Source organism: Lolium rigidum, chromosome 1, assembly GCF_022539505.1.
Source record: "Lolium rigidum isolate FL_2022 chromosome 1, APGP_CSIRO_Lrig_0.1, whole genome shotgun sequence".
Lineage (NCBI taxonomy): Eukaryota > Viridiplantae > Streptophyta > Magnoliopsida > Poales > Poaceae > Lolium > Lolium rigidum.
The window spans coordinates 327759547-327786524 of record NC_061508.1 but is presented as its reverse complement, the minus strand read 5'-3'; the positions used below and the strand labels follow the sequence as shown (position 1 = coordinate 327786524).

General features: G+C 43.9%; 2 pseudogenes; one reads left to right on the top strand and one right to left on the bottom strand.

Moving 5' to 3' along the window:
- The first annotated feature begins 660 nt into the window (after positions 1-660).
- Positions 661-9233, top strand: LOC124662961 (annotated as a pseudogene).
- Positions 9234-21708: 12475 nt separating this feature from the next.
- On the bottom strand, positions 21709-26293 carry LOC124662950 (annotated as a pseudogene).
- Between the last annotated feature and the right edge of the window lie 685 nt (positions 26294-26978).

Below are 26978 nucleotides of genomic sequence, written 5' to 3'. Positions count from 1 at the left end.
GGTACAGGTTCAGTTGCTGCAATACTTAGAGATCACAAAGGAATAGCTGTTGCTGGTAAAAGTTGGATTGGAGATAATTTTATAAATGCTACGACGACTGAGGAAAGTGCTATTTTCAGAGGGTTACAGCTGGTTGAGGATCTGGGATGTGTGCTCCGGTTATAATTGAATCAGATTGCCTAGAATTAGTGCAAGCTTTTAATGGAGAGAGGAAGGTTTGGAGCCCTTATTCTGCCATCCTATCTGACTGCTACCTGATGGCGCAAAGAATTGGTAATATAGTCGTGCAACATTGTCCAAGAGAAGCAAATGGTGTGGCGCATACTTTGGCGAGATACTCGTTTAATTCTAGCACTACTTTTATCTGGGACGATGATCCTCCTAGTTTTATTTTACCAGCTGTAATGAAAGATGTAACATTCTATTGAACTCGGGCAGCAAGTTTTTGATGCACTCTTTTCTTTACCAGGGTACCTAAGGAGGCTGGAAGATTTTTAATGAGGTGGCTTGGTTGCTTAATATAGTGTGATTTTTTTTAAAAAGTTGGCAAGTGAATTTTATGAAATACATGTTGGCAATTGGCGACAGTCCATCTGCCCAATGCAGCGCTATGAGCCCGGATCAGTCCAGTAGTATATGGGCCTCTAACTAGCCCGAAGAATGAGAGAGGCATCACCAAAGCCCAAAGCCCAAAGCCCGAAGCCCGAAGTCACACGCCCATTGACTCCAGCTCCAGTTTCCATCCATGATTTATGGTTCCCTCCGCCGCCGCCACTCCCTGCCATCTCCTGTCTTCCGATCCCATCCCCAACCCCGCCGCCCGCCGCCCGCCGCCACCTGATCACCCGGTCATGCCCGCACTCGCCCTCCTCCGCCTCCACGGCGGCGTCATCCTACTTCGCCGGTAGGATCCCGCTGTCCAACACCTTCTTGCACCCGCTCTCGACTTCCTCCCGGTCCTCAACACGAGGGCAATGACAAGGAGGACACCATCTCAGCGGCGGCGGCCGCGTCGTGGGTGGAGAGGTGGCTCCCGGAGGCGGCGCGCCCGTACGCACGGCTCGACAAGCCCATCGCCGCCTGGCCCTGCATGTGGTATGTATGCTCACTGCTACTGACACTGCCATCTCTCAGGTCTGAACACCATTATTGCACAGAAATCGGGTCAATTGCTCAGCAGGATCAGACCACTCGAGACTAGAGAGGGACACGAGCCCACAGTTGCAGGTGCAACCATTGTTTAAAGTTAGCTAATGATCGATTGCGGGGTTTAGGAAGAATGTAACACATGTCTATTAGCACCAGATAAACTTTTGGTACCCTGTTACACATCAGTAAGTACCAATTTACTGAGAAGAAAATCATCTAAATGGTTGGCCATAGTGCAGTAGCAGCTAATGTCTTGACCATAGTGCAGTAGCAGCTAAAGCAAACAACATAGTTAAACCATGGTGAGAGAAATATGCTAAGCAAGGTTCCAGACAAGTTGGATGGATGTATGTCGGACTATTAGATCTGTTCTGCTGCTACTGCTGCATTAATCCACTCAATCGGATCATGCAATGAAGTGGTGGTGGGTATTTTCTGGTGATTGCATGACATTAACCGACATGCTCCTCGTGTAGGTTGAGCGCACCAAAAGCAGGCCGTTTGCATCAGGTGCTCTAACCCTTCTCAACCGAGTGTGTTCCTTGGATCTCAGCTACTGCTGGGATTGGGCATTCTTCTCCAGCTGAACGACTTTAGGTTAATTGCATGGTCTTTGCTTGTGTAACTGAAATGTAGTTTGCCAATCAAACAAACTATATAATAATTTACATTTTATGGAATTCATATAGAATCTTATGAGCCCATCCATTCTGAATGATTAATTTCCACAAACTGAAAAGGAATGACAGCTTGTCAGATGCATTAAGTTTGTCATATTGTCTATGTAGCCGTGTTCTAGGGGGATCTTCTCTTTTCTTGGTGTTTTCTTATCCTCTGTTGAAGAGGTTCACATTTTGGGTATGGAATACACACATGCTAGGATGTACTACTGTAATCTTACAGAGTGATCACTTAAATTACTTCCGATGCTAGGTTCACATTACTGTAACGTAGAAATGCATACATTGTCGATGAACTGGTTGGTTATGGCAACTTTATTTAAAATAAGCGACATTATTTATTTCAAAATTTCTTTTAAGAAAGTTTGTGTCTGGAACCACCGTTATTCTGTTAGAAAAAAGAACAACCCTTATTCTGTTCTCGCAAACATAACCACGTAATATTAAAAGTAAAGACCCAAGCAGAGCTTGGGAAGTATGATTGCTACTAGTTGATTACCACTACTCAATGGAGAAGGCCAGGCCAAAGAATAGCTTAGCTTATTCAGTTTCCAGATCTAACCGCTGTCTTAGCAGAGCTCATTACTGATGGTGTATCTGGGCAAGAACTGGTTGGTTTTGATCATATTAGTAATATCATCTAGAGTATTTGAATTACATAATTCCGTCGGTCGCTGAAGTGCGGATTTTCTTGCATCTACAAACAATGCATCAGTTTTCATTGAATTCACTCATCTGTGGTTTTCATTAAATTCAAGTTTTGGAGCAGTGCTAACTACTTAATGGTTGCATCTGTAACAGGTCGGAAGCAGAGCTCAAATAGGCGTATGGTTGTAAAAGTGATGTATTAGGATGTATTTGCTCTATGAAAAGGCAAAGTTCAGAATCCTCAGTTCTATTTTGGTCAAATTAATAGCCAGATAAACATAGCCGCATCTGCGCCAATCAGGTATGGCTATCATCCACTCTATTTTTTTGAAGCCTCCCAATATGAATGCTAGATGGCTTGGTATAATATGTGTATATATATCACTAGACCCTCCTTGCACCACGCCCTGTGGTGATCTACATGTCTTCCGCAGCGACACGCATGATCCACCTTTGGAGAAACTCTACTGGTTTGCTTTTTTGCTTTTTGAGAAAGTGAATGTGAACACGTGTTGGATGATGACCACACAACCTATAACTCTCCGTTGTAGCGAGATGGATCACCCTTGCATCCAACACCGCACTTGGGTTATCAAGGTTATTGAACATCCAGAGGACCTAGACGATATTCTGCTTTGAGATCGATTACGTGTATGTCATCTCCTCTCACCTATAACAACTCAAGATGTGGTATTACGCTGACCTCTTTTCCGAGTGCCCTTCTTTAAAAGTTTCAACATATCATCTTCCTCTCTGGAGAGTTTGAGCATGGACAAGTGCAGAATCAAGTTTAACCTTGTCGCCACTCATGAGCTCACTAGGCGGCACAATCATCTAAGTTGACTCTTCACTAAAAATTGTGACGAACTGAATGCATAGTACGATGATTATGCAATCGCTTTTAGCAATTCTGGTGACAATGCTTCTAATTTGTACGAATATACCTGTAGTGATGTTGAGAGCATTATAAAATGTCAATATGGTGAGATTGCAGATTACTATGGCAATGAAAAGAGCTTCTCTAAATATCATAGCAACAAGTCTAGATTAACTGTCATGATGCCCTTATGTTTTTGGTGGAGATGAATTTCTTTCTTAGCATTTCAAACGCAACTAATTGGATCTGATTTCTATTTTTTTTATTAATGCCACTGGCTATTGTTTTCATAAATACATACTACGAGAGAACAAGTTCCCAATTATCCAAATATTACCATTCAAAACATAGAATTTGATATGATATAATTAACACAACTACCATTGTTTTTAGAAATAATACTACGAGAGAATAAGTCAATACAACTCGTGGAGCCTTTGGCCACCTGAGTTTGGCGTGGGTAGCAATATAGTAATTAAGTTTAGAGTACCATCACGCTCTTTCTATAATATTATCATATTTTTAATCATGCGCCCTGCAACGCATAACAGGAAAGTTCAGATGAAGATGTCAACTCTAAGGAGGTTCCGGAGGTTACCTGATTCAGCATCAATGCACTAGCTAGTGAACAAGCAAATGTTGATGGTTTCAGATCTCTAGTCTAGACATTGATTTCAACGTTGCGAAAAACTTCAAATTTTAATATCGTCTTTGAGGGTTCCGCCATCGACTGCGAATTAGTACCCGATCCGCCTACGCGTGACGTACTATATCAGCTCTACTGCAGTAGGAAGATGTTCCTCCATACGCATCCGGTGCTTGGGCTTATTCCCCGATGATCAACCGCGACCTATGGAGGAACGCATTCCTTGTGCAGTAGTGTGTCATACTAGTTGATCGGGGAATAATTCGCGGTCGATGGCCAAACCATCATGGATGATATTAAATATTCCGAAGTTTTTGACAGCGTCGAAATCGGTGTCTGGGCGATCTGATGTCTTCATCATCTGCTTGATCAATGGCTAACTTGTTGCTATCATCGCCCAATGCATTGCTGCTTAATCGGGTAACCTCCGGATTTTCCTTAGAGTTGACATGACATGACACATGATTAAAAATATGTTAATATTGTAGAAAAAACATGGTAGTACTCTCAACTCACCTAATGTATTGATTTCCTCCTTATGTCCAAACTCATGTGACCAAACGCTCTACCAATTGTAGTGAACTTGTTCTTTCGTAATATGTATTTCTGTATTTCTGAAAACAATAGTCAGTCGCATTAATAATATCAGTATCTAATATTATGTTTCGAATAGCAATATTTGGATAATTGACTCATAGTATGCATTTCTAAAAACAATAGTCAGTTGCGTTAATTAAACATTAGCAATCAGATCTAAATTAGTAGCATTTGAAATGCTGAGAAGAAGTTTATCTCCACCAAAAACTGTAAGGCATGATGTCAGCTAATCTACACTTGTTGCTATGATCCTCACCCAAGCTCTTTTCATAGTTAGGTTGACGGTGCTCCACTTAGGGTCGGGGATGGCGGGCGGGTCATCCTAGGTGATGAAGAATGCAGTGCTCCTCGATGGTGAGATCCATCAGGTTCCGCGTAGAGAGCTCAAGGGGGCGCCGGATGATGTTGGTGATCTGGATGCTACACATAATGTAGGATGCAGTGATTTGAGGAGCAGCGAATGGAGGAAAGTGAGAAACCTGAGGGGCCGGCCAGTGGACGAGGGGCGGGGCAGGGATGCTTGGTGCAGCCGTGGAGAAGACGGCGGGCGCCATCGCGGAGGAGAGTGCGGCCGTCGTGGCGTCGGAGAAGACCGGCGCTGTGGCAGCGGAGAAGGTCGGCTCCGTCCAAGCGGAGACGACGAGCGCCGAGGCATCGTGGTGCGCCTTGAGACATCGGATCTTTTTAGAACGAGTCTGATACCATGTAAGTTTAGATACGGCTGTTTGTGTGTGACCTAGGACACTGCAATTGCATTGATATGATCATAACCTCGTACAAGGTATTTATAGAGAGTGTACAAGGAGAGAGAGAACCCACAGACGCACACATCTGAACTAGAACGAGGTTATGATCATATCAATGCAATTGCAGTGTGCTAGGTCACACACAAACAGCCATATCTAAACTTACATGGTATCAGACTCGTTCTAAAAAGATCCAATGTCTCAAGGGGCACCAATGCCTGTCGTCTCCGACGCCTCGGCGCCCGTCATCTCCGACCTTCTCCGCTGCGACAGCGCCGGTCTTCTCCAACGCCACGATGGCCGCACTCTCCTCCGCGATGGCGCCCGCCGTCTTCTCTTGGCCATGCATGTGGTATGCTCACTGCTATTGACTCTGCCATCTCTCAAGTCCAAACACCATTGTTGCACAGAAATCGGGTCAATTGCTCAGCAGGATCAGACCACTTGAGGCTAGAGAGGAACATGGCCTCACTGAATGTAACACATGTCTATTAGCACTAGATAAACTTTTGTTACCCTGTTACAAATTCATTAGTAAGTACCAATTTACCGGTAATAAAATCATCTAAATGGTTGATGTTCAAACCATGCTACGGTTTAGCTTCATGGGTGGCAATCGGCAATCTTCTTGTTAAAGCCCCACAAATCGCTATAGACATGTTGGCATGGTTGTCTGACAGCAAGTTGACAGCACATTTTGCCTGCTGAGGTGAATAGCTTAGCTTCTCTAAACTTTTATTCTCAGGTCAAGCACAATTGCAGCGATGCTGAGGGAGCTCCCTGATTTGAAAATGCTGGCACTCTCCAGATGTGGAGCTGTCCTCCGCAGGGGCGCTGGTTGCACAGTGAATGATATTCTAGATCCTGACATTGATAACAAGGTGAGTTTTTTCCCTAGTTTGCTCTGGCTGGAGGCAACGCCCTACAATATTTGTGTCAGTGAGAAGTGCCTTTCATTTTCTTGCAGCTGTGGATGCTCAACTTCAATCTTAGATGTATTATATGATTACCTCTTGAACCAGGAATTTACCAAAATTATGTGTCTAATGTCTTGACCATAGTGCAGTAGCAGCTAAAGCAAACAACATAGTTAAATCACGGTGAGAGAAATATGCTAAACAAGGTTCCAGACAAGTTGGATGTATGTATGTCGGACTATTAGATTTGTTCTGCTGCTACTGCTGCATTAATCCACTCAATCGGATCATGCAATGAAGTGGTGGTGGGTATTTTCTGGTGATTGCATGACATTCACCGACATGCTCCTCGTGTAGGTTGAGCGCACCAAAAGCAGGCCGTTTGCATCAGGTGCTCTAACCCCTTCTCAACCGAGTGTGTTCCTTGGATCTCAGCTACTGCTGGGATTGGGCATTCTTCTCCAGCTGAACGACTCTAGGTGAATTGCATGTTCTTTGCTTGTGTAACTGAAATGTAGTTTGCCAATCAAACAAACTGTATAATTTGAATTCATATAGAATCTTACGAGCCTAGCTTGTCTGTTCATCCATTTTGAATGATTAATTTCCACAAATTGAAAAGGAATGACAGCTTGTCAGATGCATTTTGCTTCTATCATTATAGTAATTGTTAGAGTACGTAATGGGCTTGGGCTGGCGCTATATCCCATTAGTTTTAGGGTTAATTAGAGATAAGGGTCGCTTTCTTAGGGGTCAAGTAAACCTCTCTATATAAGGAGAGGAGACGTATCAATCTAATCAAGCAAGAATTAAGAAGGAAATCCCTTCCCTCTTGCCCGGCCGGCCTTCTCGCGCCCTCGCAGCCCTCTCTCTCCCTCCCAAACTCTAGCAGCACCATAACACTTGGTATCAGCTTTCCCTGGTTCGATCATGTCCAGCCCTCCACCGAGTTCTTCCCACCCGCCGCCGCCGCAGTCCGACGTCCCCGCTGTTCTCTCCCTGGCGGAGATCACCGCAGCCCTCCGCGATCTCACCACTGCTGTCCAGGAGATCCGTCTCTTCCTGGCCGTTCCCTACGGGTCGCCGCCGCCGGCGGCGCTGCTGCCGTGGCAGCCGATGCACCAGGCGGCCTCCGCCGCAATCGCCAGGCCGCTGCAGCCGATGCTGCCACCGCCAGCAGTGCTGCTGCCGTGGCAGCCGACACTGCTGCTGTCGTCGCCGCCACCCGACGTCGGGCTGCTGCAGTCCCCGCTGCCGCTGTCCATCATCTCCGGGCCGGGCCATACCTCGGCGCCGGGGGTCCCTCTTCTCCAGCAGCCGGCCGCCTTCTTCCTCACCGGGACGCTACGACAACGACAGTGCTGCTGCCGCCGCCACCAACGCCACCGCTGCAGCTGCTGTCCTCACCGACGCTGTCCCTGTCGTTCGGTGGGCAACAGCTGCTGCCGTCGCCACCAACACCGCAGCAGCGGCTGCTGCCGCCACCGACGCCGTCCCAGCCTTTTGGCGGTGTGGGAGCGACCTTGGCCCCGGGCTCTACATCGACACCGCACGGGATGCCCTTCCACCAGGTCTGTTTCCCTCCGTCGCCGTCACCGCTTCCGGCTTGGATCGCTATCCGCCACGTGTCGGCGGCGGTGAGGCTGCAAGCTGCTGCGCGCGGCCTCCTAGTGCGTCGGCCTGTGCGGGAGATGCGTGATCTGCAGCTACAGCTCCTTCAAGTTGCGCTTCATTGCGCAACGGACCTCGATCTCATCCGCTGCGTCGGGGATCTTGGGCGTACGGTTTCCCCCACGGGCGGCGGACATGCTGTGTTTCCCGCGGGCAGCGACCTCAAAGCCTGCGCCATCGACAGTCATTCGACGGGGAGAAGGCATGGTGTCACCGATAGGAGCGCACCGCGTAGCACCACTGCATTCCGCCGCCGGCCGCCGCGCGGGCTCCTTTTGTCCCGCTGGTTTCCATGGGATCCAGGTGGCTGTATAGGTGCACGTCCGACGAGCGGATGGTGTCCACATTATGTTCAGGGGTCAACAATAAAGCGTCCCAGTCCATTTCAGGTTGAGAGTAATAAAACAAGCCGAGATGTAAAAGGCTCGTTTTTAGGTGTTAGGTTTGTGTTGCGTCGAGTCATGGTTTGTTTAGGTTGCAGCTCGAGGACGAGCTGCGTGTCCAGGTGGGGTGTAGTGTTAGAGTACGTAATGGGCTTGGGCTGGCGCTATAGCCCATTAGTCTTAGAGGTCGTTTGGTATCCATCATTTGAGCCTGAAATCCTGGAATTCATTTTAAAATTCCATAGGTGGGCTGTTTGGTTGCCACAGAATTGGGCCATCATTTCATTTAAGAAATCCAGCAAAATGATGCCATGTGTAATCACAATTTCGAGCTGAAACCTGTCATTCACAATTCCTGTGGCAACCAAACAAATTTAATATTGAATTCTACCGTCATTTACAATTCCTGTGGCAACCAAACAAGTGTCCATTTCTGGAATTACAATGTAAATGGTATTCATTTCAAAATGCTACAAATGAAATGAAAACCTGGCTTCCAAACGACTTCTTAGGGTTAATTAGAGATAAGGGTCGCTTTCTTAGGGGTCAAGTAAACCTCTCTATATAAGGAGAGGAGACGTATCAATCTAATCAAGCAAGAATTAAGAAGTAAATCCCTTCCCTCTTGCCACCGGCCGTGGGCAAGGCCCCCGGCCGGCCTTCTAACGCCCTCGCAGCTCTCTCTCTCCCTCCCAAACCCTAGCAGCCACATAACAGTAATGCTCACCTCTAAGTTTGTCATATTGTCTATGTAGCCGTGTTCTAGGGGGATCTTCTCTTTTCTTGGTGTTTTCTTATCCTCTGTTGAAGAGGTTCACATTTTGGGTATGTAATACACACATGCCAGGTTGTACTACTGTAATTCCAGAGTGATCACTTAAATTACTTCCGATGCTAGGTTCACATTACTGTAACGTAGACATACATACATTGTCGATGAACTGGTTGGTTATGGCAACTTTAATTAAAATAAGCAACATTATTTATTTCAAAATTTCTTTTAAGAAAGTTTGTGTCTGGAACCACCGTTAGTCTGTTAGAAAAAAGAACAACCCTTATTCTGTTCTCGCAAACATAACCACGTAATATTAAAAGTAAAGACCCAAGAAGACCTTGGGAAGTATGATTGCTACTAGCTTGATTACCACTACTCAATGGAGAAGGCCAGGCCAAAGAATATCTTAGCTTATTCAGTTTCCAGATCTAACTGCTGTCTTCTTAGCAGAGCTCATTACTGATAGTATATCTGGGTAAGAACTGGTTGGTTTTGACCATATTAGTAATATCATCTAGAGTATTTGAATTACATAATTCCGTCGGTCGCTGAAGTGCGGATTTTCTTGCATCTACAAACAATGCATCAGTTTTCATTGAATTCACTCATATGTGGTTTTAATTGAATTCAAGTTTTGGAGCAGTGCTAACTACTTAATGGTTGCATCTGTAACAGGTCGGAAGCAGAGCTCAAATAGGCGTATGGTTGTAAAAGTGATGTATTAGGTTGTATTTGCTCTATGACAAGGCAAAGTTCAGAATCCTCAGTTCTATTTTGGTCAAATTAATAGCCAGATAAACATAGCCGCATCTGCGCCAAAGATTGCAACAGTGCGCAAGCGGAATCAGGTATGGCTATCATCCACTCTATTTTTCTGAAGCCTTCCAATATGAACGCTTGATGGCTTGGTATATTATGTGTATATATATCACTAGTCCACTAGACCCTCCTTGCGTGCTCTTGTGCCAATGGCGTCGCAATGGGCCACCGCGCCCTGTGGTGATCTACATGTCTTCCGCAGGCACACACGCGATCCACCTTTGGAGAACCTCTACCGGTTTGCTTTTTTGCTTTTTGAGTTAAGTGAATGTGAACACACGTTGGATGATGACCACACAACCTATAACTCTCCGTTGTAGCGAGATGGATCACCCTTGCATCCAACACCGCACTTGTGTTATCGAGGTTATTGAACATTCAGAGCACCTAGACGCTATTCTGCTTTGAGATCGATTACGTGTATGTCACCTCCTCTCACCTACAACAACTCAAAATGTGGTGTTACGCCGACCTCTTTTCCGAGTGCCTTTCTTTGAAAGTTTTGGAACTCAAAAAGTCCGTTTATCAAGACAACACCAACATATCATCTTCCTCTCTTGAGAGTTTGAGCATGGACAAGTGCAGAATCAAGTTTAACCTTGTCGCCACTCATGAGCTCACTAGGCGGCACAATCATCTAATTTGACTCTTGACTAAAAATTGTGACGAACTGAAAGCATAGTACAATGATTATGCAATTGCTTTTAGCAATACTGGTGACAATGCTTCTAATTTGTACGAATATACATGTAGTGATGTTGAGAGCATTATAAAATGTCAATATGGTGTGATTGCAGATGACTATGGCGATGAAAAGAGCTTCTCTAAATATCATAGCAACAAGTCTAGATTAATTGTCATGATGCCCTTATGTTTTTGGTGGAGATAAATTTCTTTCTCAGCATTTCAAATGCAACTAATTAGATCTGATTTCTATTTTTTTTATTAATGCCACTGACTATTGTTTTCATAAATACATACTACGAGAGAACAAGTTCCCAATTATCCAAATATTACCATTCAAAACATAGAATTTGATATGATAATAGTACGAGATAATAAGGCAGTACAACTAGTGGAGTCTTTGGTCACCTGAGTTTGGCGTGGGTAGCAACACGGTAATTAAGTTGAGAGTACCATCACGCTCTTTCTATAATATTATAATATTTTAATCATGTGCCCTGCAGCGCATAACAGGAAAGTTGAAACGAAGATGTCAACTCTAAGGAGGATCCGGAGGTTACATGATTCAGCAGCAACGCGTTCGGCAATGATAGTAACAAATTAGCTAGTGAACAAGCAAATGTTTATGGTTTCAGATCTCTAGGCTAGACATTGATTTCAACGTTGTGAAAAACTTCAAACTTTCATATCATCTTTGAGGGTTCCACCATCTACTGCGAATTAGTACCCGATCACCTACGCATGATGTACTATCAGCTCTACTGCAATAGGAAGATGTTCATCCATACACATCTGGTGCTTGGGCTTATTCCCCGATGATCGACCTCGAATCACTCACCGATCTCCTACGCATGACGTAGTATTAGCTCTGCTACACTTGGGCTTATGTGCTTCACTAGATACCTACGGAGGAACGCATTCCTTGTGCAGTAGAGCTGATAGTCTGTCATACCAGTTGATCGGGGAATAATTCGCGGTCGATGGCCAAACGATCATGGATGATATTAAATATTCCGAAGTTTTTGACAGCGTCGAAATCGGTGTCTGGGCGATCTGATGCCTTCATCATCTGCTTCATTAATGCTAATTTGTTGCTATCATCGCCCAATGCATTGCTGCTTAATCGGGTAACCTCCAGATTTTCCTTTAGAGTTGACATGACATGACACATGATTAAAAATATGTTAATATTGTAGAAAGATCATGGTAGTACTCTCAACTCACCTAATGTATTGTTTTCCTCCTTATGTCTGGGCGATCTGATGCCTTCATCATCTGCTTCATCGATGGCTAATTTGTTGCTACCAGTTTGAACTTGTTTTTTCGTAATATGTATTTCTGAAAACAATAGTCAGTCGCATTAATAATATCAGTATCTAATATTATGTTTCGAATAGTAATATTTGGATAATTGACTCATAGTAGGCATTTCTAAAAAACAAGAGTCAAGTTGTGTTAATTAAACATTAGCGGTCAGATCTAAATTAGTAGCATTTGAAATGCTGAGAAGAAGTTTATCTCCACCAAAAATTGTAGGGCATGATGTCAGCTAATCTACACTTGTTGCTATGATCCTCACCGAAGCTCTTTTCATAGTCATAGTCATCTGTAAGCTCACCATATTGACATTTTATAATGCTCTCTTACTGGATCCTTGAGGTTGTGGGATTCTTGAGGTGGAGATGGGGCATGGCGAGAATTTTGTTGGTGGAAAGAGTGCTCTCATGTTAAAACTTCTTACTGGATCCTTTTTTTTAATCAGATCTTGTGATTGTCAGAACTCTTACTTCTGGCTAGTCCATATGCAAAACTTGCATGCTTTATGTTGACAACTTGAATATGCTGCAAGTTGCCGAGATCGGCTTTACTGCCGATGTTACAATATTTAAGACTTTTATATCTTGCCGGCAAAGAGGCCAACTTCTGCACTTTATAGCAAAACTGACTTTTCAGCACGGTTTTTGTAGTATGATAGCAGCACGGGAAGGATATAAACAGATTGTGTTAACCCTGCTATATGCAGTGTGCTGCAGGATGAACGCCTGCAAGTTCTGTTTCTCTTATAACTTATGCTTTTTCTGAGTTTCTTCAGTACTTAATGGTAAAGTCATATCCTGATGATAAGTTTTGCTGCTGTAGCAGGTTATCTCTTGGGCATTTTCTTGGCGTTGTTAAACATCCTGGTACTGATGATAAGCAAGCAAACAAGGAAAGCATTGTTGTAGTGCACTTATGTGGTTACCAGCAGCGGCAGTCCTCTAGAACCAAAATTCACGAGTCAGCCTAACGCTGAATACATGGGAATGTGGTAGATTGTCGGTCTTCCCATTCATTTTTCGCACCTATAGCTCAGAGCCGCTGGGTAATAAAGCAGTAGATGAATGTACCAATAAAGCAGTGGTGCACCTTAAAATTGGTGACAATCAAGTAACAACTATATTTAAAAGTTCATAAAATTCTGAGAAATATATGATATTTTGGGAGGAACAATAAATGGTGATAAACAATACAACATCACTAATCATGCGTAATTTTTTTCTGTATCCATGAATGTGAGTTTGAACTATCAGTTTCACGTGATTATGGAATGTCTTCCTAACGCATTTTTTATTTTGGTTTTTGAAAAATAAAACTAGATGTGGTTTCCACACAACAAAAGTTTGTGTAACCTGTTTTCCACCTGATAAGTTCTCAAAGGTACTTTTGGATAACAAGTTTAAACTATTCTGGTGACAATGCTTCTTATTTGTATGATGATGTGTATTGATGTCTAGAGCATTATAAAATGTCAATATGGTGATTTTGTAGATGACTATGAGGATGAAAATAGCCTTGCTGAGGATCATAGGAACAAGTCTACATTATGATGCCCATACAATTTTTGGTGGAGATAAACTTCTTAGCATTTCAAATACTACTACTTTGGATTTCAAATGGTACTAGTTTGGATCTCTAATTTTGGGTTAATGTTTGCAGAAATACATACTATGAGAGAACAAGTTTCATGTTATCCAGATATTACTATTCAAAACATATATCTGATATGTTTTCATGAATATATGGTATGAGAGAACAAGTTCACTACAGCATGTGGAGTGTTTGGTCAGCTGAGTTTGGCAAGTCCATCGAAATCAATAAATTAGCAATATGATTATATTTTCAATCATGCGCAATATCGTGTGACAGTGAACAAGAAAGTTTAGATGAAGATATGTCAACTCGGAGAATCCGTAGGATTCAACATCAACACATTCGGCCCAATGCAGTGAACAGGGGATGATGATGATGCCAACGTATGTCTAGACCAGACATTGATTTTTACACCATGAAAAGATTCAAGAGACTTTAATATTGTGCTTGATAGTTTAACCATCAACTGGCAACTGCAGATTATTCCCCAATTGCTTGTGCATGACGTGCTACTAGTTTTGCTGCAATAGGAAGACCTTCCTCCAGTCACATTTGGTGAAGCACATTAGCCCTACGCTCAGCATAGCAGTGACCGCAGAGACGATCCACATCGCGGAGGTCATTAGGGCCTTTGGTGCCTCTTTCCCTTCCCTTGAAGGGATTAAGGAATACATTGTACAGGGTCCGTACATTCGCCACTGTCGAGCTGCCCTCCCGTTGTTGGATCAGGAGAACCCCAATTGGGAGGAGGACATCACACTCGTGGCTCCTTTACGAGGCGGAAAATCCGTGTTGCCTGCCTCCACCATACGACGCTCCACCGACAACTGACACCATACTACGCTAACATTGGTTCCGCGTCGAGGACTAACTCCCCCCTAAGGCCTCGTTCGGTTCGTGCGGGATCATTCCGCGCAGGGAAGTAACCACCCGTGTATTCGGGTGATACCATCAGGCCTCGTTCGGTTGCTCCCCACCCGGCCGGTATTGGGCCGAAATACACCGGTGTTGGGCCCCCGGGGTTTAGATACCGGCCCACGTCCGGGACGTGTTCGGTTAAACCACGCCGGTTTTTAACTCCGCCCGGTTTTGACCGAAACCCGCCGATTTGACCGGTTTTTAGAAACGCTAGGCTCGACCCGTGGATTGCATCCCGCGACGCGAGCGGCACTCCCTCTCGTCTTTCGGCTCTCGCGATAGCGGCGGCGGCGGCGGCGGTGACTGGAAGGGAGGGTCGGAGGGGACGGCGGCGGCGAATAGACGGTGGACGCCTGGAGGAGAGGAGATCCTCGACGGCTGACGCTGCCCTTCGTCGACGCGGACGCCGCCACGCAGCCCGACCGAAGCCCTAGCTCAAGATCTCCTCCTCCCCTTTCCCGCCTCCGACGCCAGCCAGGAGAAGGTAAACCATCTCCTCCTCCTCGTGCTCCCCTCGACGCGGACCCTGGCTTGTTCCTGTTGGCTGGTTCCATAGTGATGTTTCGATCTGGTTGGGGTGAACCATATATTGATCTGGTAGATAAGCTCGATAGCAAGATCTTTCTTTATTTTGAACCAATTACAGAGAGTTGTGTTTCAATTGAAGTAGAAATTTCGCTCGATTGATTAAGCAAACTTGTCTTTGTTGTACTATATTAATTCATCACTCCATACTCCACGGTTGGAGATAGATGAAGCGATTACAGTTGCTGCAAGTCTGATGCGTAGCTGTTTTGTGAGGTTTTGCACATAAAAGTTGCTGCGGCTAGTTAGTTGTGGCTAACTAAATCCTTGGACTTTACACATGAGTTAACTGCAATTTTATGTTCAAGAAACTAGAGAATAAAAGAAGAAGAAAAAAGTGTTGGTTCTGGTTATAGTGTGATCGAGCTAGTTCGTTGTAGTTCAGTTTTACCATTTGTAGAAGAGGCCATGCTGATCCGTATAGCGTGTTTGTTTCAACTTGTAGTTCACTTTCGTCGGATAAACATGCTATTCCAGATTTGGGGATGTTGAACACCACACCAAAATATAATTTGTGTGTTCTCTTTCGTTTGTGGTATTTAAGCAAATTCTGTTCATTAAATAACTAGTGGCCTTTTTATCTTTAGTTTTTGAATGGCTTTGAGAATTACGGATCGGATTAGGAAGAGAGAGGAGGAGGAAGAGGAGGAAGAGGAGGATGATGATGATATGATTCTATTTCTTTTACCAATGCTGCATCTGCTGGGTGAACCAAGGGAAAAAAAGCCCCGCCATACATCGAGGATAAGAGGCGAGGAGGTTGTAAGGGACTTGTCTGGAAGGGCACGTACAAAATTGTCGGGTAGCATTTAGGATGGAGGCCCACATCTTCGGGGCTTTGGCTAGTTTCCTTCGACGCGAGAGATTGGTGCGTGATACCGGACTTAGCGTTGAAGAAAAACTTGCAGCCTTCTCGTGGATGCTTGTCCCATAATTCCTCATACCAGGATCTCCAAGTACAGTTCAAGCATAGTAATGACACTTTCCATAACATCATGAATAACTTCTTCAACATCGTTCCCGCACTATCCAAGCACTTTCTGAAGCCTCCCAATCCAGCTCAAGTACACCCAAAGATCCGGAACAACCCAAGATTCTTTCCTTATTTTCAGGTTTTTGCTAAACTACTTCAGTCTAAATCATATAACCATGGAAATATATTATTTTTCACATAGCAAATGATACCTTGTTGGTGTTCTTTGCAGAATTGTCTTGGAGCTATTGATGGGACTCATGTTCCCATGAACATTAATGGTGACATAGCCACACCATTTAGAAATAGGAAGGGAACACTCAGCCGTAACGTGATGGTGGTGTGTGACTTTGACCTGAACTTCACATTCATTTCTTGTGGTTGGGAGGGCTCGCCACCGATGCTAGGGTTCTTAGGTCAGCAATTCGCAAAGGGTTTAGAGTACCCGAGGGCAAGTTCTATCTTGTGGACGGTGGGTACGCAAATACTAAATTCTTTCTTGCTCCGTATCGTGGTGTTCGATACCATTTGAAGGAGTTTGGCCGTGGTCACCGAGCACCCCAAAACTACCAAGAACTGTTCAATCATCGCCATGCCGTGATACGGAATCATATTGAGCGGGATTTGGGAATCTTAAAGAAGCGCTTCCCCATTCTCAAGGTTGGAACACATCACACAATACAAAACCAAGTCAAGCTACCGGCTGCTGCTGCAGTGTTGCATAACATCATCCGTATGCACAAGGGGGATGAGAGTTGGTTAGATAACCAAAGAGAACTCATACCTGCAGCAAACTATGTTGACCTACCTGATGGTGACCCCCCACAAAATCATCAAGTCAACCATGAAGGCGACCACCTTAGAGATACCATTGCGCAACAAATGTGGGCAGATTACCGACGTTAAGTAGTGATGTAATAAAGTAGTGACATCTGAACTTATTTGATGTAATAGGGTACCAGACTTTAAGTTCTTCTGTTTTGCATCTTGTTTGATGTAATAAAGTACCAGACTTGAACTTCTTTTGTTTTGCATCTTGTTTGATGTAATAAAGTACTAGACTTGTTTGATGTGAGATTTTTAAATTCTTATATGGTGAATAAATGTCTGGCTGCTTGTATCAATAATATTTGCAGGGGTCGCCATGTCGACCATGATGAATGTTAGACGATCTCCAAGGACGGGAATGCAAGGCAGTGGTGGGGTAACAAAAAAGAGGGGAACATCATCTAAAGGTGAGTGCATGTGTTCCTTTAATGTGATTGATGCTACTTGACTTCTTTATAATGTGTAGCTTACTGTGAACTTGACTTTTTCCTCAAACAGCTAGGGCCTCTTGGAATGCAGACCTAGAGAAGGCTCTTGTGGATTTGCTCCATGAGCATAATACTCCACAATATCGTGGGCAGAATGGATGGTCCACCGATGTTTGGAACAGGATTACCAAGAAATTTCATGATAACCATCCATACAAGAATTACACAAAGGGTCAGATCCAAGACAAGGAGAAGGAGTTGAAGAGAGAGTACAAGATGCTCAAGGAGGCTAGACAGCGAGTGGGGTTTCGTGGAATGAGAAACGGTGTATGATTGAAGCTGATCCGAGTTGTGGGACAACCTCATCATTGTAAGACAGTTTGTATTGCTCCTTTCATGCTTATATTCATTCCTTCTAACAATATGCATCACTCATGTGTTCCTTTATATTGTGCGATCATTTCCTAAGATTGGGAAGTTCCGTAGCAACAAGGCTTTTCCCCTCTTTGATGCCTTGGGAGAGCTATATGATGGACATCTTGCCGAGGGAAACTACAACTTCACTTCCACTGAACCAACACAGCACACACAAGTGGAGGTCAATCCCGAGGTCAGTTCTGTAGAGGCGACACATTCCCATCATGATATTGCAGAGACCGTGGTGGATGATACACAAGGAGGGATGCAAGAGGCTAGTATGATGGAGAACTTTGTTGGGAACGGGGAGGCTCAGCCCACGGTGCCTGCTGCACCATCAACAAGTACCGAAAATGAACCCAAGAAGCGCCGGTCAAATGGAGATATTGCTGCTATGATGGAGAAGTACATTGAGATGAAGACGAAGCAGGTCGAGAGCAAGCAAATCGCGAACATGGATGAGTACTCAATCAAGAACTGCGTGGCTCGGCTAAACACAATGGGATTGTCACGAGAGGATAAGGTCAAAGCCCTAAAAGTCTTTATGAATGCTGACAATCGCGAGCTCTTCCTTTGCGTTGATATGGATACAGCTCTCATGTGGCTGCAAGGCGAAATGGCTTAGGAAAGGTAAACTCTCTTCTTCGCGAAATAGCTTATATTAATGCTTTTCTACACTGATATGCTTGCTTGCATTAGTTACTCGTGATAGCTTGCATTAGGAAAGGTAAACTCTCTTCTTCGCGAAATAGCTTATATTTTGGACTAGCGAGTGAATCTTGTATGTGTTCTTGTTGGTTTAGCTACACTTATGTATAACTGTGAGGCTGCTGTCAGAAGTTTGTATGCATAGCTCTGAAAAATGCACCGACAACGTATTATTGGTAATATCCTACTGCTTGCATAGCTATCTGCCATGGGTTTTCTCTGTAGATTTCTTTGATGAGATATTCTTGAAGTAGCATCGGTATTTGGTGATGCGTTATTGCCTTGTTCTTTTCTCGGTTTCTTAGAAGTGTTAGAGGGGATCAGGCCTTTTAGTTCATATAAAATATAAGACTTGTTTTCTGTTGAAAACATAATCTTACTAGGGCCTTTGCATATTTCTAATGTCACTTGTTGAGTTTTCTGATTGAAGAAGTAACCTGAGAATTATTCCGTCATTAATTTCTATATACAAGTAAAGTCAGTTAAATTATCTTGCGAAAATAGAGCATAGTGTGCATTCAAATGGATCATATCCTGCTATTTTACATATGACAGTTTCCAGGTAGTTTTTTTTGCGACAAAGTTTCCAGGTAGTTTCAGTCGTATATTATGCAATTCTGGATGTCATATTACTACACGAACGAGGACCTAGCATGCCCATGTTTCTTTAGTTTTTGATTGCTAGTGGCCGCAGAGTATATCAGCAAGAGGCCCAAAGAATGGTCCTTTTTGTAGTGACACAGAAACATGCAAAAAAAAGTTATACTCCAGTGATTGTTTTGTACAAGTATGAGTGTGTAACCTTGTTTGCTGGTAATCATTTTATCTGTATCATAGATATGTCAAATGATCAAACTCTTTACCTTCGTTTGTCTGCCCATCAGTTTATTTATAATAGCTGTAAGATACGTAAATCTGAAGCACCTTATTATTTCTTAAATACAGGAGAAAGACATGACATGATGATGAAGCTTTTTTTAGATCTTGTCGTCTGTCACAATTTTCTTTCGATGTCCAGCTTATATGATGGGAGATCAAGGGTGAACCGACTAATGTTTGATCAGATGTCTAGCAAGTTATTTTGATCCGGCTATTCTATGCTGCGTTTTGCTATTTAGCCGTGAATATATGTCAATATGTGGTGTAATATTGGAAAAAGACTGCTAAACTGATGTTTGGTGTCAGTGTACTCTTTGGGAAGCACCTTCACCTCGTGGATCAGAGAACTTGATGCTTCATGCTTCAAATTGAACAAATTGATATTTATGTTTGTGTTATTGTAATAAGCTGATGACTCTCTTTCAGAGCACTTGATGTGTATTTTGTTTGAGATAACAATTTTACTGAAATCGAGTTTTCATTGTCACCGAAAATTGATTCAAAGTTGCTATGAAGTACTTATTATCTGATGTGTGCACTAACGAGCTGATGCTGCTTGTCCATTGCCGCTGCCTAACTGCATGTGCTGCTGCTAGGCGCTGTGTGTGCTGCTGCTAGCTGCTAGGCGCTGCATGTGTGTGCTCCAGCGGGATTAACCGAATGAGCAGTAGGGATCAGAATCCGGCAGGGGGAGGGTTGGTGGGATTGGGGTGACATTGAGGCCTCGTTCGGTTCGTGCGGGATCATTCCGCGCAGGGAAGTAACCACCCGTGTATTCGGGTGATACCATCAATGTCACCCCAATCCCACCAACCCTCCCCCTGCCGGATTCTGATCCCTACTGCTCATTCGGTTAATCCCGCTGGAGCACACACATGCAGCGCCTAGCAGCTAGCAGCAGCACACACAGCGCCTAGCAGCAGCACATGCAGTTAGGCAGCGGCAATGGACAAGCAGCATCAGCTCGTTAGTGCACACATCAGATAATAAGTACTTCATAGCAACTTTGAATCAATTTTCGGTGACAATGAAAACTCGATTTCAGTAAAATTGTTATCTCAAACAAAATACACATCAAGTGCTCTGAAAGAGAGTCATCAGCTTATTACAATAACACAAACATAAATATCAATTTGTTCAATTTGAAGCATGAAGCATCAAGTTCTCTGATCCACGAGGTGAAGGTGCTTCCCAAAGAGTACACTGACACCAAACATCAGTTTAGCAGTCTTTTTGCCAATATTACACCACATATTGACATATATTCACGGCTAAATAGCAAAACGCAGCATAGAATAGCCAGATCAAAATAACTTGCTAGACATCTGATCAAACATTAGTCGGTTCACCCTTGATCTCCCATCATATAAGCTGGACATCGAAAGAAAATTGTGACAGACGACAAGATCTAAAAAAAGCTTCATCATCATGTCATGTCTTTCTCCTGTATTTAAGAAATAATAAGGTGCTTCAGATTTACGTATCTTACAGCTATTATAAATAAACTGATGGGCAGACAAACGAAGGTAAAGAGTTTGATCATTTGACATATCTATGATACGAATAAAATGATTACCGAGCAAACAAGGTTACACACTCATACTTGTACAAAACAATCACTGGAGTATAACTTTTTTTGCATGTTTCGTGTCACTACAAAAAGGACCATTCTTTGGGCCTCTTGCTGATATACTCTGCGGCCACTAGCAATCAAAAACTAAAGAAACATGGGCATGCTAGGTCCTCGTTCGTGTAGTAATATGACATCCAGAATTGCATAATATACGACTGAAACTACCCGGAAACTTTGTCGCAAAAAAACTACACGGAAACTGTCATATGTAAAATAGCAGGATATGATCCATTTGAATGCACACTATGCTCTATTTTCGCAAGATAATTTAACTGACTTTACTTGTATATAGAAATTAATGACGGAATAATTCTCAGGTTACTTCTTCAATCAGAAAACTCAACAAGTGACATTAGAAATATGCAAAGGCCCTAGTAAGATTATGTTTTCAACAGAAAACAAGTCTTATATTTTATATGAACTAAAAGGCCTGATCCCCTCTAACACTTCTGAAGAAACTGAGAAAAGAACAAGGCAATAACGCATCACCAAATACCGATGCTACTTCAAGAATATCTCATCAAAGAAATCTACAGAGAAAACCCATGGCAGATAGCTATGCAAGCAGTAGGATATTACCAATAATACGTTGTCAGTGCATTTTTCAGAGCTATGCATACAAACTTCTGACAGCAGCCTCACAGTTATACATAAGTGTAGCTAAACCAACAAGAACACATACAAGATTCACTCGCTAGTCCAAAATATAAGCTATTTCGCGAAGAAGAGAGTTTACCTTTCCTAATGCAAGCTATCACAGTAACTAATGCAAGCAAGCATATCAGTGTAGAAAAGCATTAATATAAGCTATTTCGCGAAGAAGAGAGTTTACCTTTCCTAAGCCATTTCGCCTTGCAGCCACATGAGAGCTGTATCCATATCAACGCAAAGGAAGAGCTCGCGATTGTCAGCATTCATAAAGACTTTTAGGGCTTTGACCTTATCCTCTCGTGACAATCCCATTGTGTTTAGCCGAGCCACGCAGTTCTTGATTGAGTACTCATCCATGTTCGCGATTTGCTTGCTCTCGACCTGCTTCGTCTTCATCTCAATGTACTTCTCCATCATAGCAGCAATATCTCCATTTGACCGGCGCTTCTTGGGTTCATTTTCAGTACTTGTTGATGGTGCAGCAGGCACCGTGGGCTGAGCCTCCCCGTTCCCAACAAAGTTCTCCATCATACTAGCCTCTTGCATCCCTCCTTGTGTATCATCCACCACGGTCTCTGCAATATCATGATGGGAATGTGTCGCCTCTACGTAACCGACCTCGGGATTGACCTCCACTTGTGTGTGCTGTGTTGGTTCAGTGGAAGTGAAGTTGTAGTTTCCCTCGGCAAGATGTCCATCATATAGCTCTCCCAAGGCATCAAAGAGGGGAAAAGCCTTGTTGCTACGGAACTTCCCAATCTTAGGAAATGACTGCACAATATAAAGGAACACATGAGTGATGCATATTGTTAGAAGGAATGAATATAAGCATGAAAGGAGCAATACAAACTGTCTTACAATGATGAGGTTGTCCCACAACTCTGGATCAGCTTCAATCATACACCGTTTCTCATTCCACGAAACCCCACTCGCCGTCTAGCCTCCTTGAGCATCTTGTACTCTCTCTTCAACTCCTTCTCCTTGTCTTGGATCTGACCCTTTGTGTAATTCTTGTATGGATGGTTATCATGAAATTTCTTGGTAATCCTGTTCCAAACATCGGTGGACCATCCATTCTGCCCACGATATTGTGGAGTATTATGCTCATGGAGCAAATCCACAAGAGCCTTCTCTAGGTCTGCATTCCAAGAGGCCCTAGCTGTTTGAGGAAAAAGTCAAGTTCACAGTAAGCTACACATTATAAAGAAGTCAAGTAGCATCAATCACATTAAAGGAACACATGCACTCACCTTTAGATGATGTTCCCCTCTTTTTGTTACCCCACCACCGCCTTGCATTCCCGTCCTTGGAGATCGTCTAACATTCATCATGGTCGACATGGCGACCCCCGCAAATATTATTGATACAAGCAGCCAGACATTTATTCACCATATAAGAATTTAAAAATCTCACATCAAACAAGTCTAGTACTTTATTACATCAAACAAGATGCAAAACAAAAGAAGTTCAAGTCTGGTACTTTATTACATCAAACAAGATGCAAAACGAAGAACTTAAAGTCTGGTACCCTATTACATCAAATAAGTTCGGATGTCACTACTTTATTACATCACTACTTAACGTCGGTAATCTGCCCACATTTGTTGCGCAATGGTATCTCTAAGGTGGTCGCCTTCATGGTTGACTTGATGATTTTGTGGGGGGTCACCATCAGGTAGGTCAACATAGTTTGCTGCAGGTATGAGTTCTCTTTGGTTATCTAACCAACTCTCATCCCCCTTGTGCATACGGATGATGTTATGCAACACTGCAGCAGCAGCCGGTAGCTTGACTTGGTTTTGTATTGTGTGATGTGTTCCAACCTTGAGAATGGGGAAGCGCTTCTTTAAGATTCCCAAATCCCGCTCAATATGATTCCGTATCACGGCATGGCGATGATTGAACAGCTTCTTGGTAGTTTTGGGGTGCTCGGTGACCACGGCCAAACTCCTTCAAATGGTATCGAACACCACGATACGGAGCAAGAAAGAATTTAGTATTTGCGTACCCACCGTCCACAAGATAGAACTTGCCCTCGAGTACTCTAAACCCTTTGCGAATTGCTGACCTAAGAACCCTAGCATCGGTGGCGAGCCCTCCCAACCACAAGAAATGAATGTGAAGTTCAGGTCAAAGTCACACACCACCATCACGTTCTGGCTGAGTGTTCCCTTCCTATTTCTAAATGGTGTGGCTATGTCACCATTAATGTTCATGGGAACATGAGTCCCATCAATAGCTCCAAGACAATTCTGCAAAGAACACCAACAAGGTATCATTTGCTATGTGAAAAATAATATATTTCCATGGTTATATGATTTAGACTGAAGTAGTTTAGCAAAAACCTGAAAATAAGGAAAGAATCTTGGGTTGTTCCGGATCTTTGGGTGTACTTGAGCTGGATTGGGAGGCTTCGAGAAAGTGCTTGGATAGTGCAGGAACGATGTTGAAGAAGTTATTCATGATGTTATGGAAAGTGTCATTACTATGCTTGAACTGTACTTGGAGATCCTGGTATGAGGAATTATGGGACAGCATCCACAGAAAGGCTGCAAGTTTTTCTTCAACGCTAAGTCTGGTATCACGCACCAATCTCTCGCGTCGAAGGAAACTAGCCAAAGCCCTGAAGATGTGGGCCTCCATCCTAAATGCTACCCGACAATTTTGTACGTGCCCTTCCAGCAAGTCCCTTACAACCTCCTCGCCTCTTATCCTCGATGTATGGCGGGGCTTTTTTTCCCTTGGTTCACCCAGCAGATGCAGCATTGGTAAAAGAAATAGAATCATATCATCATCATCCTCCTCTTCCTCCTCTTCCTCCTCCTCTCTCTTCCTAATCCGATCCGTAATTCTCAAAGCCATTCAAAAACTAAAGATAAAAAGGCCACTAGTTATTTAATGAACAGAATTTGCTTAAATACCACAAACAGAAAGAGAACACACAAATTATATTTTGGTGTGGTGTTCAACATCCCCAAATCTGGAATAGCATGTTTATCTGACGAAAGTGAACTACAAGTTGAAACAAACACGCTATACAGATCAGCATGGCCTCTTCTACAAATGGTAAAACTGAACTACAACGAACTAGCTCGATCACACTATAACCAGAACCAACACTTTTTTCTTCTTCTTTTATTCTCTAGTTTCTTGAACATAAAATTGCAGTTAACTCATGTGTAAAGTCCAAGGATTTAGTTAGCCACAACTAACTAGCCGCAGCAACTTTTATGTGCAAAACCTCACAAAACAGCTACGCATCAGACTTGCAGCAACTGTAATCGCTTCATCTATCTCCAACTGTGGAGTATGGAGTGATGAATTAATATAGTACAACAAAGACAAGTTTGCTTAATCAATCGAGCGAAATTTCTACTTCAATTGAAACACAACTCTCTGTAATTGGTTCAAAATAAAGAAAGATCTTGCTATCGAGCTTATCTACCAGATCAATCTATGGTTCACCCCAACCAGATCGAAACATCACTATGGACCCAGCCAACAGGAACAAGCCACGAGGAGGAGGAGATGGTTTACCTTCTCCCGGCTGGCGTCGGAGGCGGGAAAGGGGAGGAGGAGATCTTGAGCTAGGGCTTCGGTCGGGCTGCGTGGCGGCGTCCGCGTCGACGAAGGGCAGCGTCAGCCGTCGAGGATCTCCTCTCCTCCAGGCGTCCACCGTCTATTCGCCGCCGCCGTCCCCTCCGACCCTCCCTTCCAGTCACCGCCGCCGCCGCCGCCGCTATCGCGAGAGCCGAAAGACGAGAGGGAGTGCCGCTTCGCGTCGCGGGATGCAATCCACGGGTCGAGCCTAGCGTTTCTAAAAACCGGTCAAATCGGCGGGTTTCAGTCAAAACCGGGCGGAGTTAAAAACCGGCGTGGTTTAACCGAACACGTCCCGGACGTGGGCCGGTATCTAAACCCCGGGGGCCCAACACCGGTGTATTTCGGCCCAATACCGGCCGGGTGGGGAGCAACCGAACGAGGCCTAAGGTTGAGGCAGCCCCCTCCCCTTCCCCCTGCCGCTCGGCTTCGTCTTCAGGCCACCGGAGACGGCGCGCATCTCCTTCTAGCGTCGTCTGACACCGCCTACCACCAAGCCAGGTACGGAGGCAAAGTGGAAGCACTACCTGCACTACCCGGCGTATTTCTTGAACTTATTAGTGCGAGATGCTCCTGTGTTGACACATTTTGCAAGCAGAGTGTCCCCGTGAGACTTTTTTTTTCTTACGTTCTTTTATTATACTTCCAAGTGTAGCGTAAGTGTATGTACTTCTAAAGTGAGTGTAAATCCAGCTGCTGCACAAGAGTATTTACATGTGCATTGTTTATACACTTGTCAAGCATGTGAAGCACCACATGTCACAAGATAGGAAACAAACAAACAAACAGACAAAATCTTCCACAAGTCCTTTTAGATCATGGGCACCAGTGCTCTTATTGTATTAAAAATTTGAAAATTATATTTATATATTTCAAAAAATTATGTACAAGAATTCTCATCTCAACCAAAATTTCGAGAGATACCTGTTTTCCTTAGCCCGGGTCTTCACAGATGGGCTATGCACACCTCATACGAAAAATGCCCCTCAGCCTAGCCCGGTTGTGAAGCTCAAATCAAGGTTCACAATCCAGCCAAGCTGTGTCCATCTCGGGGGCCCATCAGCGCACCCCCAAACTCTCTCCCGTGCCCCTCATTTGCCCCCGAACAAACCCGCCCGTTCTTGTGCCCCTCCACTGGTCGGCGCCCGCCGACGCCCTCCTGGCCGCCCATGGACGACGCCTGCCGCTGCCCTGGACGCTGCCCGCAGTAGATCGAGCTGAAGGTCGCCGCCCCTCCCCATGGCTACCACCCCTCCCCATGTTTGTTGCCCCGCAGCAGCTCACCGCTCTTTCCCTGGCCGCCGGCTGGGCCGCCTCACACCACCTATCTTCCGCAGATCGAGCTAAAGGAGGCCACAAAGGACCCGACTGCTTTTTATTTACTCTATTCTAGGACCTATTTGCAAAAAAACTACACCTTTTTGCAAAAAAAGCTACACCTTTTTGAAAAAAAAAACTAACTTTGTTAAAATATTGAATTAGTGCTAAAATTAATTGAGGTGGTATCCTCATTATCTCATACATATATTACTCTCAGCTCAGCTCATACATGTGCGATCAAAAAACATCTCGTCTCATTTCAACTTAGTTAGGGTGATCATGTACGAGAAGAGATAGTTATTCGCGGTTGACACGGGCTACGAAACACACACTTAGTTTCTAATCAAATGGCGAGAGTGGACAAAACGGTGGCCGAGCTACATGTAGCTCTTTATCTTTTAAAAATTCGGAAAAATTAATTAGGTTTAACAAAAATCTGAAACAAAATCCTTGATGTAGCCAATAATGAAATCTATAGACTTGCAAATTCTCGATGTAAAATTCTTTGGTTGTATGCTACACAAAAATGAAAAATA